Source organism: Cupressus sempervirens, chromosome 9 (genome assembly GCF_028749045.1).
Source record: "Cupressus sempervirens isolate cs-2001-9-10 chromosome 9, ASM2874904v1, whole genome shotgun sequence".
NCBI lineage: Eukaryota > Viridiplantae > Streptophyta > Pinopsida > Cupressales > Cupressaceae > Cupressus > Cupressus sempervirens.
Window position 1 is genome coordinate 361,295,527 of NC_143126.1, and position 14,785 is coordinate 361,310,311.

Genomic DNA, 14,785 nt, shown 5'->3' on the forward strand with positions numbered 1-14,785 from the left:
TCCTAGTAGATCCTCTAGTAGCATTAACAACATTTTTTATCCTAGAGAAATATTGAGCAACATTCTTACCTTCTTGCATCCTCATATCATTGAACTTACCTCTAAGACTTTTAGATTTGGCTCTCAAAATATTTGCACCACCTCCATAGATGGTGTGAAGAGAATTCCACATCTTCTTTACACTATCACAACCCTTGATGTCATCAAACTTAGCATAACTTAGGGAAGAAGAAATCTCCAACATTGCCTCATTATGTTCTTTCTTCTTTTTTAGATCTTTAGTAATTAGGGCTCCAATAGGTTCAATGTGCTTATTGGCAATGGTATATTGTGCATGGTCTCCAAGATCTCCTAGGTGTAGCTTCTTTTGACTTTTCTATGCAGGAAAGTTGTCCCTGTTAAGCTTGGGTAACTTTCTTTTTGACATATTGATCTTTTGCTTCTAGTACCTTCAAACTAGCCCTCTTTAAGCAAATGGATCTGATACCAATTGTTGAAATCCTTTAGAATAACTAAGGGGGGGGGGGGGGGGGGGGAGGTGAATTAATTACCCAAGGTCTATATGTACAAAAAAAACTTTTCACAACTTAGTGAACCCATATCCATAAAACATATTCATGCATGCATCCATTGGATCATACAATTACTTAAATTTTGTAGGTTACTATCAAATCAACTTTGTAGAAATGTATCCATAAAACATAATAGATTTGATAACACATTTGATACAATGATTTTAAGTGGAAACCCAATTTGGGAAAAACCATTGGTAACATGCTACTCATTCTCACTCTTTTGAAGTGATGCCCTATGAAAGGTCAAACCTGTTAAAGGTTACAATACACACTATTAAATGTGACCTAGTTAGAGGATTTCAATCACTTTATTAATTTTGAGCCTTGTTAAAGTACTTTAGATCATTCACTTGGAATGTCACCTGATTCAATGATTTACAAATGACTTTTAGGTCAACCTTAACCCACAGGATTTATCCTAGACTGGTACAATGATTAGAAAGTAATAGTAAGGCTTGATCTGATGAAAAATTACAACTCACTTGTAGATTATAGATCTTTGTTTTAGTCCTCCATTCTTCTTGGATTTCACATACTTCAACTCTAATAACTTGTTCACCCTTCAATCATTCATACTCTTAAGCCTTCTTACTTTTCTTTCTAATAGCAATCTCTTCAATTTAGTGTCTAAATGAAGCAATATCTTAGACCTCTTGTCTAGATTAGGTTCTCAAACATTAATCAACCTTGCTTCTGACTAGCCATCTCTATAAATAGAAAATTAAGATCTTTTGTCATTAATTCTCTATCATCAATTTTAGGGTTAGGTAGGATTAGGTAGGATTCAATAAATCTACCTATCTTTTCATTTTAGTCCCTTCTAGAAACTTCTCCTTTACTCCTCTTTGAATTTGCCTCAAAATGGTTTATTATAAATTATGTTCCACCAACTTGTTATAGTTATCTTTCACACACTTCACAAAACTCAAGAAAACAAAATAGTCAACTCAAATTCATCAAATCTATGATATAACATGAATATTAGAAGTTGGCAGCAATATGTTGTCACTTAGCTTCCATACTATTCTTCCACTCATCTTCAACAAGATCACTCAGCAAACACTTAAAGTTTAGTGGTGCTTGGCATCAACTAAAATTTACTCTGATTACACTATATCACTTAGCATACACTAAGCTTTGACATTGCTCATCTCCAATTGATTTTTTTCTCAACTTGCACTAACTTTTCTTAGCACCTACTGTCCACTCGGTTAAGCTTGGCAAACTCAATTCTTCTTTTAGACTTTGTCAGTGTATCCAACCTTTGCAACCTTAAGTAGATAATCAATGCACTATATCATCACTATCTTACTTGATCTTTGTACTCCTTTTTCATACCATAACTCAACCTTTTCTCTAGATTCTTTTGTTATCTCATTTGATCAAATCCTCCTCATCAATCAAACAAATGATAGTACTCTAATAAACTAAATAGTTAGCATACTAGCAAGTGCTAGGTTTGAAATTAGTGACAAAACAATGACTAAAATACATTCCCATACTTGTATCAATCTATTTTCAACAGACTTGTCATTGAAAAAAGAGTTTTCACACCTTAAGGAGCTAAACATTGTAAGTCATATGTTCTATAGGGACTTTGACAACCATGAATGAAGTAGAATCATTCTAAGCTACATTCATGAAGGAATTATTTGGGTTGGAGATATATCTATCATGATTGACAATGATATGATACATAGGTTAACTAGTTTATGCAATGAGGGAACAAAACTAGTTAATGAAAAGAATGTGAAGAAGTTGGTGGAGACCAATATGAAGACCAAATAATATGGTAGTAATATAAGAATTGATCTCATAAAGCATACAGATGTGATATTAATCAACAAGATCATTGTTCACAAGATGAATCATAGTTCAAGATTGAACTCAACACCTACTAGATTTTTACATGCAACATACATGATGATAGCTAAGAAAGAAAAGGTAAATATGTGTGATATTCTGAGGTATAAATTGTAGGACAACATAGAGAAACTCAAGAAGACAAGAAGTGTGGGGTTCAGGTTTGAGTCATTACTAATAAACCTATTCTTTCAAGTGATTAGGCAATTCTCTAGTATGCCTAATAGGAAAGAGGTCAACAAAAATCAATGCACCATGAGCTTGGTGACATATCATTATAGAAGATAGTCTAAGGAAAAGATTTTTGAATACATCAATAGAATGATGAAAGACTTTAAAATTGAGATAAGCAGAGCTATAGGATACCACCCATACTAGTAGGTAAGTACAAGGAAGACATATGTTTCATGGTTGAAACAAATGTATCATGCATGGAGGAAGTTGTGTTGGGAGTTAAGTTCATAGACCCTATGGGCTATGAGTTAAGTGAAGAAATAATTGAAGGGTATGCACAGATCATACTTGAGTCTGAAGAAGATAAGGACACTCCTATATGGAGAACATGTCCAAAGAAAATCAGAGAAGTAGAGAGAAAAATATATGATAAGGAAATAAAGAAGAATGTTGAGAAGAAAATTGAATCAATTCTCAAAAAATCAAGAATGACTAGAGAAGATATCAATGAGATAAAGGGTATCCTTGGAGATGAAGGCTAGTGATCAAACTAAGGTAGTGGTAGCTACTCCTATTGCCATAGTGGGACTGTTAGACGGATTAATAGTAGTAAGATCTACTTTATAGATACCTACTATTCCCTATGTCAGGGTAGCCCACATGCAACCTACTATTGTACAACTAGTGAAGAAGGATAATGAAGAGGAGGTATAGATAGTAGAAGGTAAATCATCTACTCCTCTATCCAAAAGGAAATTAGAGAGGCTCACTAAGGTGAAACAAGAGGTTGAGTCACCTAACAAGAAAAGGACAAAGCAATGTACAAGTGGCCCTAGAAAGAGAAGAAGGATATTGTAGATGGTTGAATCAAATGAACCTAAAGATGAAGAGGATTGACCTATGGAATAGGTAGCTAATGAAGCAAGCAAAACCACTAGAAGGAAGCCTTGGAAGCCAAAGTTAGAGGACTTGAATACAAAAATCATTAATGACAACAATTTCATCCAATTGAACAATTTTTATAGCATGTATAGCAATGTGAATAGAATTTAGTTAGAGAATGTAGTAGTAAGGAATATGACTTTGAAGAATAAAAGATTTGAAGATGTACAATGAAATATACAAAAGGATCTATATAATAGGTTGATAAAAAAGAGAAGAATAGTTATTGGTGAAGATAAGAAAATATGAGAAAATATGATTAAGAAGCTTTGTGAAGTCAATAGTGATGAAGACATGAAAGATATAATAAAGGGAACTGAGCCCTTACTAAGAAATAAAAGAAGAGTTATTCTTATGATGGGAGGTAATTATGAAGAGGTAAGCAAGGAGACATAAGAAGCCATAGTTAAATACATGACTTCTACACCCAAAGAAGAAAGTATAAAGTTAGGGGAGGAATCCCTATGCCTATTGAGAAAAGTATTCTAGCAATAGTAGTGGAAGCTAAGGACATTTAGATGGAAGATCTATCTTCATAGATCTCCATTACAACAAATACTATGCAATTTGGTACTACAAGTGTGATAGTAAATATCACAGAAGATCCATTCAAGGATCTTGGCCCAAATATTGTTGGGAATATCATTGATTACTCCAACTCTAATGGAGAAGAGAAATAATGAAGCCAAAGAGAACAAGATAAAAGAAGATGAAAAGAAAAAAGAAGAGAGGAAGAAGAAGAAAAGAGCAAAAGAAGAAAAGAAGCAAAATGAAGAAGAGGAGAAAAAGAAGCAAGGGGGAGAAAAGAAAAAGAAGGAAGAAGAAGGCAAGAGGAAAGAAGAGGAAAAGAAAATGAAGAAGGAAGAAGAAGAGAAGAAGATGAAAGAAGAGGAAGAGAAAGAGGAAGAAGAGTAGAAGAAGAAAAGAAGCAAAAAGAAGAAGAGGAGAAAAAGAAATAAGAGGAAGAAAAGAAAAAGAAGGAAGAAGAAGTCAAGAAGAGGAAAGAAGAGGAAAAGAAGAGGAAGAAGTTAGAAGAAGAAATGAAGAGGAAAGAAGAAGAAGAAGAGGAGAAGAAGAAGAAAGAAGTAGAAGAAAAGAAGAAGAAGGGAGAAGAAGAAGAAAAGAGGAAAAAATTATGAAGAAATCAAAAAAAAGGAAGATGAAAAGAAGAAAATGGATGAGGAAAAGAAAAGAGAGTAAGAACAAAGGAAAGAAGAGGAGGATGAGAAGGAAAGTACACCCATCACATGTCTCATGTAATGCCCCACCAAGAGATCCAAAGAATTAACCTAAAGTTTTACTAAGTTTGGTAGCATTTTTTTAAAAAAACATGAAAGCTAAACCATTTACAACATTCACGCAATAGCAGAAGCAATAACAAACATTCAATTGAAAATAAACATAAACATACATAACATGTTACATTCTTAAGGATCCATTAACGTTGAATCACATCTAATTCATTTATTCATCTAACATCACATCCTTATGAAATAATAATGATACACCCAACATATTTAAACAATATACAAGTGTCTCTTTTTGTAATTACATTTCAGATTGCTCAATCATCCACTATACATGTCTTAAGGTATGAAAGGCTTAAAAGAATATACATCTATGAAAATAAAGTACAACATCATCCTAATTCTAATCCATGATGCAACAAAGTAAATGAAACCAAATACCATACATGAGACATCATCATAGAAGATATAAACATCTATCGTAAAAGATCAAACTTAATAAACTAAGTGCACGGTTCCTCCCAACCGTAAATAGCATCATTAGACCATCATGGGTCCTAGCCATCCCTCCATGCGTAACATCCCAAATCACAAAAGAGATCATCAATAGTATCATAGTAGGAATGTCACTCCTAAATCATACTACATCATATGCAGAAAAGAAATCTAACATGCAAGATAAAGCATAAGAAACATTACCACCAATATGTGTCCACCATCATAATAAAAGAATGCATCAGCCATGGTGTCTCAAATGGATCTCAAATGATAAGAGTGGAAAGCACTACCACCTGACCGTGTTGTACCTAAATGGTCCACTCCCACCGCACTGAGGAGATAGTCTCAAGTCCCAAACAGGTTATCAAATCACATGGAACAAATACTCTCTAAGTCCAGGAATCCTAAAAGTATACTAACTCAAAGGTTCCAGTCACAAATCAAAATTTAATCCCAAAGGCACAACAAAGATGATAGAGGAGACTCAGGCTACATACTAGGGAGTTTCATCACATGGCTGCTTGAGTTACCCTAGACTAGTCTCTCATTAGACCCCGAACCCTCAAGTGTTGAGTTACCCTAGACTGGTTACTCTAAACCTCGGACCCTCAATGTGGCACATGTGAAAACCAAAAAGCCCTCTCAAGAAGACGAGGCACTCATCCAATTCCCATCCTTAGTTTATACAAGCACTCAAGGCATGGGTGGATCAAATATCTCTGACTTATCTTTTTAGTGTGTTTCCCCCCATAAATTTTAATTACTAGATTATCACTTATTACATAACTTGCATTAGGTTACCCTGGTACTAACCACTTTGGGCCCCAAACCCCTATGCAAGCCACTCTCACAGTCATGTACCTAGACAACCTCTCCTAAGCACATAAATCCACAGTTGTGTCCCATACCACAACACTCATAAAGATCAAACTCGGTTCCTTAACAAGCAATTTGATAATAAGATGGTTCTCCCATCTAAGAACACATAAAAGCTCCACAAAATAAACCTCATAAATATAATCTCCAATATGAATCACAATATCCATTGGTTCTTAAAAAGAAACCAAAAGGTATCTCAAAGTAATACTGATCGAAGACTCCAAAATGGTTGAGTCAAAACATGACAACATGACATCATCAAGAAATAAATCAACACTTTAGTCCCATCATGGTGACTAAAAAGTAACCCAAGTATAACTAATCGATGACTCAAAAATGGTTAAGTCAAGTGTCTCAAATACATATAACTCAACTTCACTCAAGAAGACTGATGAGAAATAAAAATTATTAAATACAAACATCTCATAGAGCATACCATCACATAACCATGGTTGGGTTTATAAAGAATCGAGATCATCATGACATCACAATCATAACTCTCGAGCCTCTGGTAGATGTCCTACAACAGTCAACCCAAAAACCCAAAACAAGAAGCATAGAGAAAACAAAATGCAAGCACATATTTAAGTTTGCTAAAATTTACATAGTTGAATGAGTGTGGAGGCTTCAGTTTTTGTTTGCAAGTATACTTCAAGTATATAAGATTAATCATTTGACCTATAAGTCAACCCACTAGTACATTTGACCCCAATTTTTGACCAAAATTTTTGACCATCTATTAAAATGTTTTAGATTGGTTGAAATATGCAAGGAAAAATATCTTTTTTGAAAAATCCATGCCCGTGTTGGTCGAATTTTTGACCAACACGGGCTTCATATGTTAAAATTTTTTAAAAAGTGGGAAAAACTCATTGTTGCTGAGGACGAAAATGGAGGAAGGGTTTCACAGGCTGGAGGAGGCAAAGACAAAGGTTTTTGAGAAAGGGGCATCTATGTATAGGGGGTGTGTGGAGATAGGTGTGGCAGCGGTGATGTTAATGAAATCCTTGCAATCAATGTTGTCGTCTGCTAATGAGGAGGCCAAGTTAGGGCTGAAGATGAGAGTGGCGGCATTGGTTAATGAGGATGGGGTGTTTTGATAATGCAGGATCTGTTAATTGCTGGTTTTGACATCACTAGTGCAACAATAGAATGGGCAATGGTAAAACTCATTCATAATCTAGATAAAATGGAAAAAGTCCAAGGGGAGTTAGAGGAGGTTGTAGGTCATAGTAGAAGAGTGGAGGAATCTGATATTGATCATCTACCTTACCTTCATGCAATGGTGAAAGAAGTGCTTCGACTGTATCCTCCTGGTCCTCTTTTGATCCCTCATAAAGCATCAAGATCTTGTGAAATAGGGGGTTTGTGATCCCCAAAGACACACAAGTATGGGTTAATGTGTGGGCGATTGCGAGGGATCATGTTGTGTTGGAAGGAGCCTTCCAAATTTATGCAAGAGAGGTTTTTGGAGGGAGAGGGAGCTACTATGGACTTTAAGGGACAAGATTTTGAGCTTATACCATTTGGAGTAGGGAGAAGAATATGCCTAGGGCTTCCTTTGGCTGATAAGATGCTTCATTTAATTTTGGCTTCGCTGGTTCACTCCTTCGACTGGAGTCTTCCTAATGGAATGAGCACAAAGGAACTAGACATGGACTATATATTTAGAGTGGTATTGTGGAAGAGTCAGAATTTGGAAGCAATCCCACTACACCTGCAACATCACTTGTATTAATTCTTCAATATTAAGGTAATTTCTTCAATACGTTGGATCACAAAGTCTAATATGATAATGCCGTTTAGAATGGAAGTGTCATAATAGATTTAGTAAGTTGACTGAATTTCCCTACAATAATTTTATTAGTGTCTAAGACTCTAAAGTATCAAGAAAAGTGACATCTGTGTACACAACATAGTGAACGAGGGCTACCATTTCTTTCTCAGGTGTCACACCTCTATATCAAGAGAGACATACCCATACAACGTAGACCCTTCCCGCACTCTACATGGCACTACTTCTGTGCATATCAATGAATTTGAATGCAATATTATAAATAATTTCTGCATGCAACTTCTTACCATTATATACTTATTTTTGTTTAAATTAATATGATCATAAATGAGTTTGAAATTTGTATTAGAAAGACTTTGAGATTTTTATATGGTTTTTGTAATGTAATATGGGTCTTATTCAATGTTATACCACTTCTCTGAGTGTGTTTCATATTGTTTCAAGGAAATTCAAGGAAATTTGGATTTATTTGTAGCTACGGGTTCTTGTGCTTTGTCTTGATAATAAAACATGTAATTGGCACCGGATGGAAATTCTAGATTATCTACTTTGAAATGTGAATTTGTTGACATATGGGGTGAAAACCTCTAATGTATCCTTGGCATGCACTGATAATAAATGGCATATTGTTATCCTGATGTCCAAGCCCACAAGTTATGTGGAGTAACAATGGTTGAATATTGAAGTCTCTGAGAGAACCTTGGAGACATTACGACTCATTTATTGGATCTTTATTACTAACTCCTACTTAAGATCCATGTGGAAGGGTTTGGGTTTATCACTAGTCCATAAATATTGTCATGCATAAATGTTAAAATGCTAGTAGCATTACTATTAACGAAATATATTTTCACCAAGTTTATAAAACTCTTTATAGAGTCATTTACCAAAAGCTCTCTATTAATAGGCTCTAAAAATACTCTATTAATAGACTTTAAAAATACTACATTTTCAATAATAAGCATTTATAACTGATATAGTACAAGGCTAAAAAATCCATTTATTTAGATTCTTTTTTTTTAAACGCTGCTAACTCTTCAGAGTCCTTTATTCAACTAGCTCAATTGCAAATGTTCTGCTCTGGAACACAAATATTTACGTGCTTTAATTCAATGGACAGTGTTGTATGGGGGCATTTTTGAATTTATTCAGGTCAATTGCAAATCAACAGCTCTGTGTTGGTCTCCAGCTGCAGCATCTACAGGAAAGATGGCTTTGATTTCATTCATGTCATCTACTATCAATTTTACCGAGAGAGAAGATATTATCATCCAGGTTCTTCATCTTGGTGGTTCTAGGAATGGGCACAACATCATTTCCCTGGTCTTGAACCCATGCAAGAGCAACCTAGCTTGGGCTGCACCCTTTTCTTAAACTGATCTTACTTAGCTTTAGTAATAGATCTTGGTTCCACTCAAGATTCTCACCTTAAAACCTTAGATTCCCCTGTTTAACAGATCAATTATTATGATATGAAACAATCAACAATGACAAAATCAAATCATATTAATTTTCACCTTTATTGTCAGTCTTGTCATGTAGATTTTTGTTTAGATTTTACTTTGTTGTTCAGTCTCAATGTTTGAACTCAACATCAGATCATCTTTAAAATGGTACAATTATTAAATGGAAAAAAAAATCCTATCCTTTACCTTACGAAGTCATTATCTATCACACTTTGAAGAATTTTTCCTCCTGTGCTGAAGAAACCCATGCCTAAAGGACTGTATGGAACAATCCCAATCCCCAACTCCCTATGAATGGAATAAAATGAAATAAAATAAATATAAGTAAGCTTGTATTCCTTATCTAAGTTCAAATGGAACAAAGTTCAAAAAAAAATCTTATTAAAAACTTCAACTTTTGGTATATACTGTGAACCCAATTCACAAATATTTATTCTCAGTTCTTTGCAATCTATAAAGTAAACATTGAATCACTGACTGTTGAGGTATTATATCATCACAACATTTACCTAGAGGTGGGAATAATTTGGGCCTCAGAATCCCTACTCCAGAGAGACCATTCAAGCTGCACAACAGTGATTGGATGCACTGCATGGGCCCTATGGATTATTGAAGCAGAGGCTTCAAACAGACCCACATATTTTGTATTTCCCTCTTCTACCAACTTCTTCAACTCACCCATCTGTATAAAAGGAAAACTAATTTGCTTGTTATCAGATTTCTTATGTTTTGCTAGGCGTCGGTAAAGAGCCAGCGGGATACAATCTTGCCCTCCAAAGCCATACAACCTTGATTATTAGACACATATTTTCTAGTGAAATTAGAGGTTTGAAATTTTGATTTTGTTGTTTCTAAGACAAATTCATTGACTCATGTTACATTAGCTTCATAAGAACTCATCTCTCATGATAATAAGTTGGAGTAGTATTGCACTTAGTGACCTTCTGGAAAGGCTTAATGCTTCACCTTATGAGCATCATCTAAATGTAATGAGTACTATGTGTTCCATTCATTCTTATGAAAAATGAGTTCTTGTGAACTACTATTAAAATAACTTGTGTCAATGCGTTTCACTAGAAAACCACACAGTTGAATCCTTGTAGTAAAATCACAATTTGAATTGCTATAGAAAATATTTCATACTTATCAATCTCAAGAATTGATATGTAAAATATATTTCTCACATCAAATCAAATTCAAGATTCAACTATGTAGTTTTTGGAGAAAAACCATTGCTCAAAATTTTATAAATAAGATTAAAATAAAAAACCTATCACAGTAGTACAGATTTTGAATCTTAAAACTTACACCACCATGACAAAATAGTATTTTGGTGCAAGGTTAAGGGTTTGGAATCTGAAGACTTATAGTAGCTTCTATGGGTACAGTAATATCCACCTTGTGCTGGTAATAAAGATCAATGTAGTCTATATCAAGCCTCTTGAGGCTTGCTTCACAGGCAGCCCTGACATATGCAGGATCTCCCTTCACACCAAATTCTCCATTACTCCAAGTCAATCCAAACTTAGTTACAATATGCACCTTATCTCTAATACCTTTCAGAGCCTATTTAGGAAGGAACAATAAAAGCATTATGCACGGTGTTAGAACAATCAAGCTCAGAGAATTAATAGATTAAGAAATAGAAACAGTACGAGCTGGAAACAAGATGTGCATCTTTTGATCAATCAATGGTTTTAACAAATGCATCTTTTGAGTAATATTGATCACTTTTCAGTGATGGGTTATATAGTTTTCAGCTATGTAAGGATTTGGTACAGTTGATGCTTCCGCAGCTCATAATTATGTTATAATGTTGAATTACTTTTCAGAAGAGTCTTCTAGTGCAGGCTAGAAAAGAAATGTTAGAACTTAAGTATAAACACACAAGAGAGCTTGTTAGATTTGTTTACATGAATGATCCAATGTTTTCCAAGATGACACAAAATAAAACAGCATGTATGGTAGAACCATTTTTTAAATTGTAAAGTGAAGCTTCTCGACACCTAACATATAGAAATTGTTATCCAAATTCTCTCATCTACATCACCACTTATCAGTATTAGCAATAATCTTAAACTATATCATAGCAGTAACTGGGAGCCAGGCATGCTCAGATCAACATGTATGGTAGTCACAATCAAACATGGATTTCAAGAATTTTTAAGGAAATGAAAGCATTTCATTTTATTCATGCTACCTATCCAAGAACCTTGAATGGCACAAAGAAATCTTACTCCTTTTGTCATATATTCTATCTTGGCTATATTTATAAGATGTGTTTGTATAATCTTTTTTCTAACATGAGAAGTCATACAAAATATTTGTAAATACCTTCATCTCTGAGTTAAAAGGCATAGAATCATGCTAAATTGCTTTAATCCACCTTAGGTTCAGATTTCTTGATTATGCTTTGCAAATATTGATACACTGTTATCCTCTTTTATAAATCCAATTTGACATTATTTGATTGGTAGTTGCTCTGTATTATGCATTAATGGTAGTCCATGTTCGGAGAATGTAATCCCATCTTTGTTATATGAATAGAGTTTGCATAAGAGATGTTGGTATGGTTTTTATAAAGCAGGTTAACAGCTCTGTCTTCTAAATTCTTTCTTATAAATGGACATTTGGATATGGTGATAGTAATGAAGGGTCTATATTGGTCAATATGATTGTGTTGGAACAGACAAGCAAAGGAAGTAACCAAAGCAATTAAGAAACGCATTGCCAATAAGAATCCTAAGATCCAAATTCTTTCTCAGACGGTTAGTATTGAATAATATTATAAATTTCTATATACATTTTGATTTATTTTAAGTTATCATTACTGAGATATTTGGTTGAATTCTGAGTGCAAAAAATTTACTATAGTAAGAATTCATTTATGATTGACTTTGATGGATAACTTTGATTTAATATTTGCCTGGTTATTTTTGCAGCTATTAGAGACACTTACAAAAAATTGTGGTGATACTGTTCACTTGCAAAGGATGAAGTAGCCTGCCTTTTGAGGGGCAAAGAGACTGCCAAGATGCTCCTCCTCAGGTTCAAGGATGCCCGTGCCAGAAAGAAGACTATCAACTCTAATTCAAGTCCCAATTTTCTCTCTGATTCTGAGCCAAATTGTCTCAAGAATCATTTCATACAGTCAAAAGTCAAGCTGGGAACATAGTATCTCAGCTCTAATGCCCATGTCCAAAATGCTGAACTTACCTTCAGAGAAGTCCTCTTGCATTGGAAGTAGGATTTCTAGCCTGACAAACGTGCACATTACTCCAAGTAAGTCCATGGGTTAGGGGAATTTCGAAGGTAAAGACAATGACTCAACTGTGGAGATGATATGAAAAACCTTAGTTTGAATATGATATGGACAAACAGATTCCCCTTTAGTCTTCCCTATGGAACTATTGTCAATTATCAACCATACAAATCTTTTTATCTCTTAGTTGCTACCTTTTAGAAGGAATTCAACTTAGGTAATGAAGGTCACTAAGTTTGAATATGAGATGAGACACAGACTCATGTACTATTAGGAATATCCATTCATATGGAGCTCACATGACTTTTCAACAATGTGCCAATTTATTTCTCATATTTGCTTTACAATAAAATTGTAGTAGCTCTACGCTTTACAGTCTGCATTCTTAAAACAAACTTATGTAATGTGGTAAAAAACATTTGTGCTAGTTTTCTATTAATTATTTAATGAAAATGCTAGGAATGGTTTTTTCCTTCTGTAAGGTTGATTGATCATGATGCGTCTTAATTTATCTAACAAGACACAAATTAAATACTGAGGCAAAGCTAATATTCAGTTTATTCATGTTCTTTGTAATTAGGATACAATGGCTAGGTGACTAGTTGATCCAGAGGAGGAGTTGAGGTTGATGTCTCAGGAAGTATGTGGTTATGTGGAAGCTGTTCTGAATAGTCTTGTTGCAAATGTACCCAAAGTAAGAACCTTAGAACATCCTTGCATTAAAGCACTATAGAAATAGGCATTCTTCTATATGTTTCTCATGAGTATTAACTTGTCCTTCAATGATTGACAGGCTGTGGTGCTCTGCCAAGTTGAGAAAGCCAAAGAGGAAATGCTGACTCAACTTTATAGCTCTATCAGGTGAAGGTTAATTACATGTGGCTAATATGGCCATGGTACTAGTTATATTTTTTTTCTGTGTTCCTCATATATTATTTTTCAATTCTACTTCAAACAGCTCTCAGAGTATAGCAAAGATTGAAGAACTTCTCCAAGAAGATCAGAATGCAAAAAGGAAATGTGAGAGATTCAAAAAATAGGCATCTTTATTGTCAATACTTACTCATCAATTAAGTATCCATGATTTTTGAGCAACAAGTGATAATTTTTCTTCAAATGGAGGTACTTGATATATGAGTTTTTGTTAAGTGAAATGTTTCTTTTCATAGTAATAAGTTAATACTTTTAATAGAGTATAATTTATCGTAGGTTTCAGCCCCATCGTCATCCCTTGTCCCCTCCTAACATGGTTTCCATGATATACTAGAATCTTTTTTGAATCACTAGAACATGATATTAGATCTTACTGGGCTCCCATGTCAAATAATTTTCTTTTGGATGAGGCCACTACTAGTTTTGAGGCTATTGTGATATGTAATGATATAACCAAAGATAATAAGAAGACTTCTATCATTTTTAGTAACTCTCATCCTTAGACATTTATGTGTGCCAGATAAGGGTAAGTTGGTTGGGGTTGAATGTCATGAAATCTGATCTAAAGTACTTTGATTATAGTTCCAAGGATGTTTGTGGGGTGCTTGTTCAGCACCCTAGGATAGAGAGGGAAGTTATTGATTAATCTTATTTTGGTAAGAATGTTCATGCTAATGGTGTGAAGGTTGTCATGGCCTCTTATTTTTCTACACTAACAATACTGAAGCCTCCTGAGGAATTTGGGGTGGATATCATCTTTGGGTCTTCTCAAAGATTTGGTGTCCCCCTAGACTATGGGGGCCCCTCATTTATATTGCTTGGTTACATCTTAAGAGTAAAAATGAATGATGCCTGGTAGGATTATTGGAGTTAATGTGGATTCCCATAGGAATCCTATGCTAAGGATGGAAATGTAGACAAGGGAGCAACACATCAGGCAAGATAATGCCACTAGAAATATCTACATGATACAAGCATTAATTACAATATATCTTCTATGTATGCAATCTATCATGGTATGGCAGGATTGAAAAAAAATGTAGAATGTGTACATGGTTTGGTGGGAGCATTTATTAGTGGATTAAAGAAATTAGGCACTATTAATGTTGAGGATGCTCCATTCCTTGATACTGTAAAGGTTATATGCTTAT

At 34.5% G+C, this 14,785-nt stretch overlaps 2 pseudogenes; both read left to right on the forward strand.

Annotated features, from left to right (window-relative positions):
* Positions 1-13,300: 13,300 nt before the first annotated feature.
* On the forward strand, positions 13,301-13,741 carry LOC149538792 (dynamin-2A pseudogene; annotated as a pseudogene).
* Positions 13,742-13,991: 250 nt separating this feature from the next.
* Positions 13,992-14,775, forward strand: LOC149538793 (glycine dehydrogenase (decarboxylating), mitochondrial pseudogene; annotated as a pseudogene).
* The last annotated feature ends 10 nt before the right edge of the window (positions 14,776-14,785 follow it).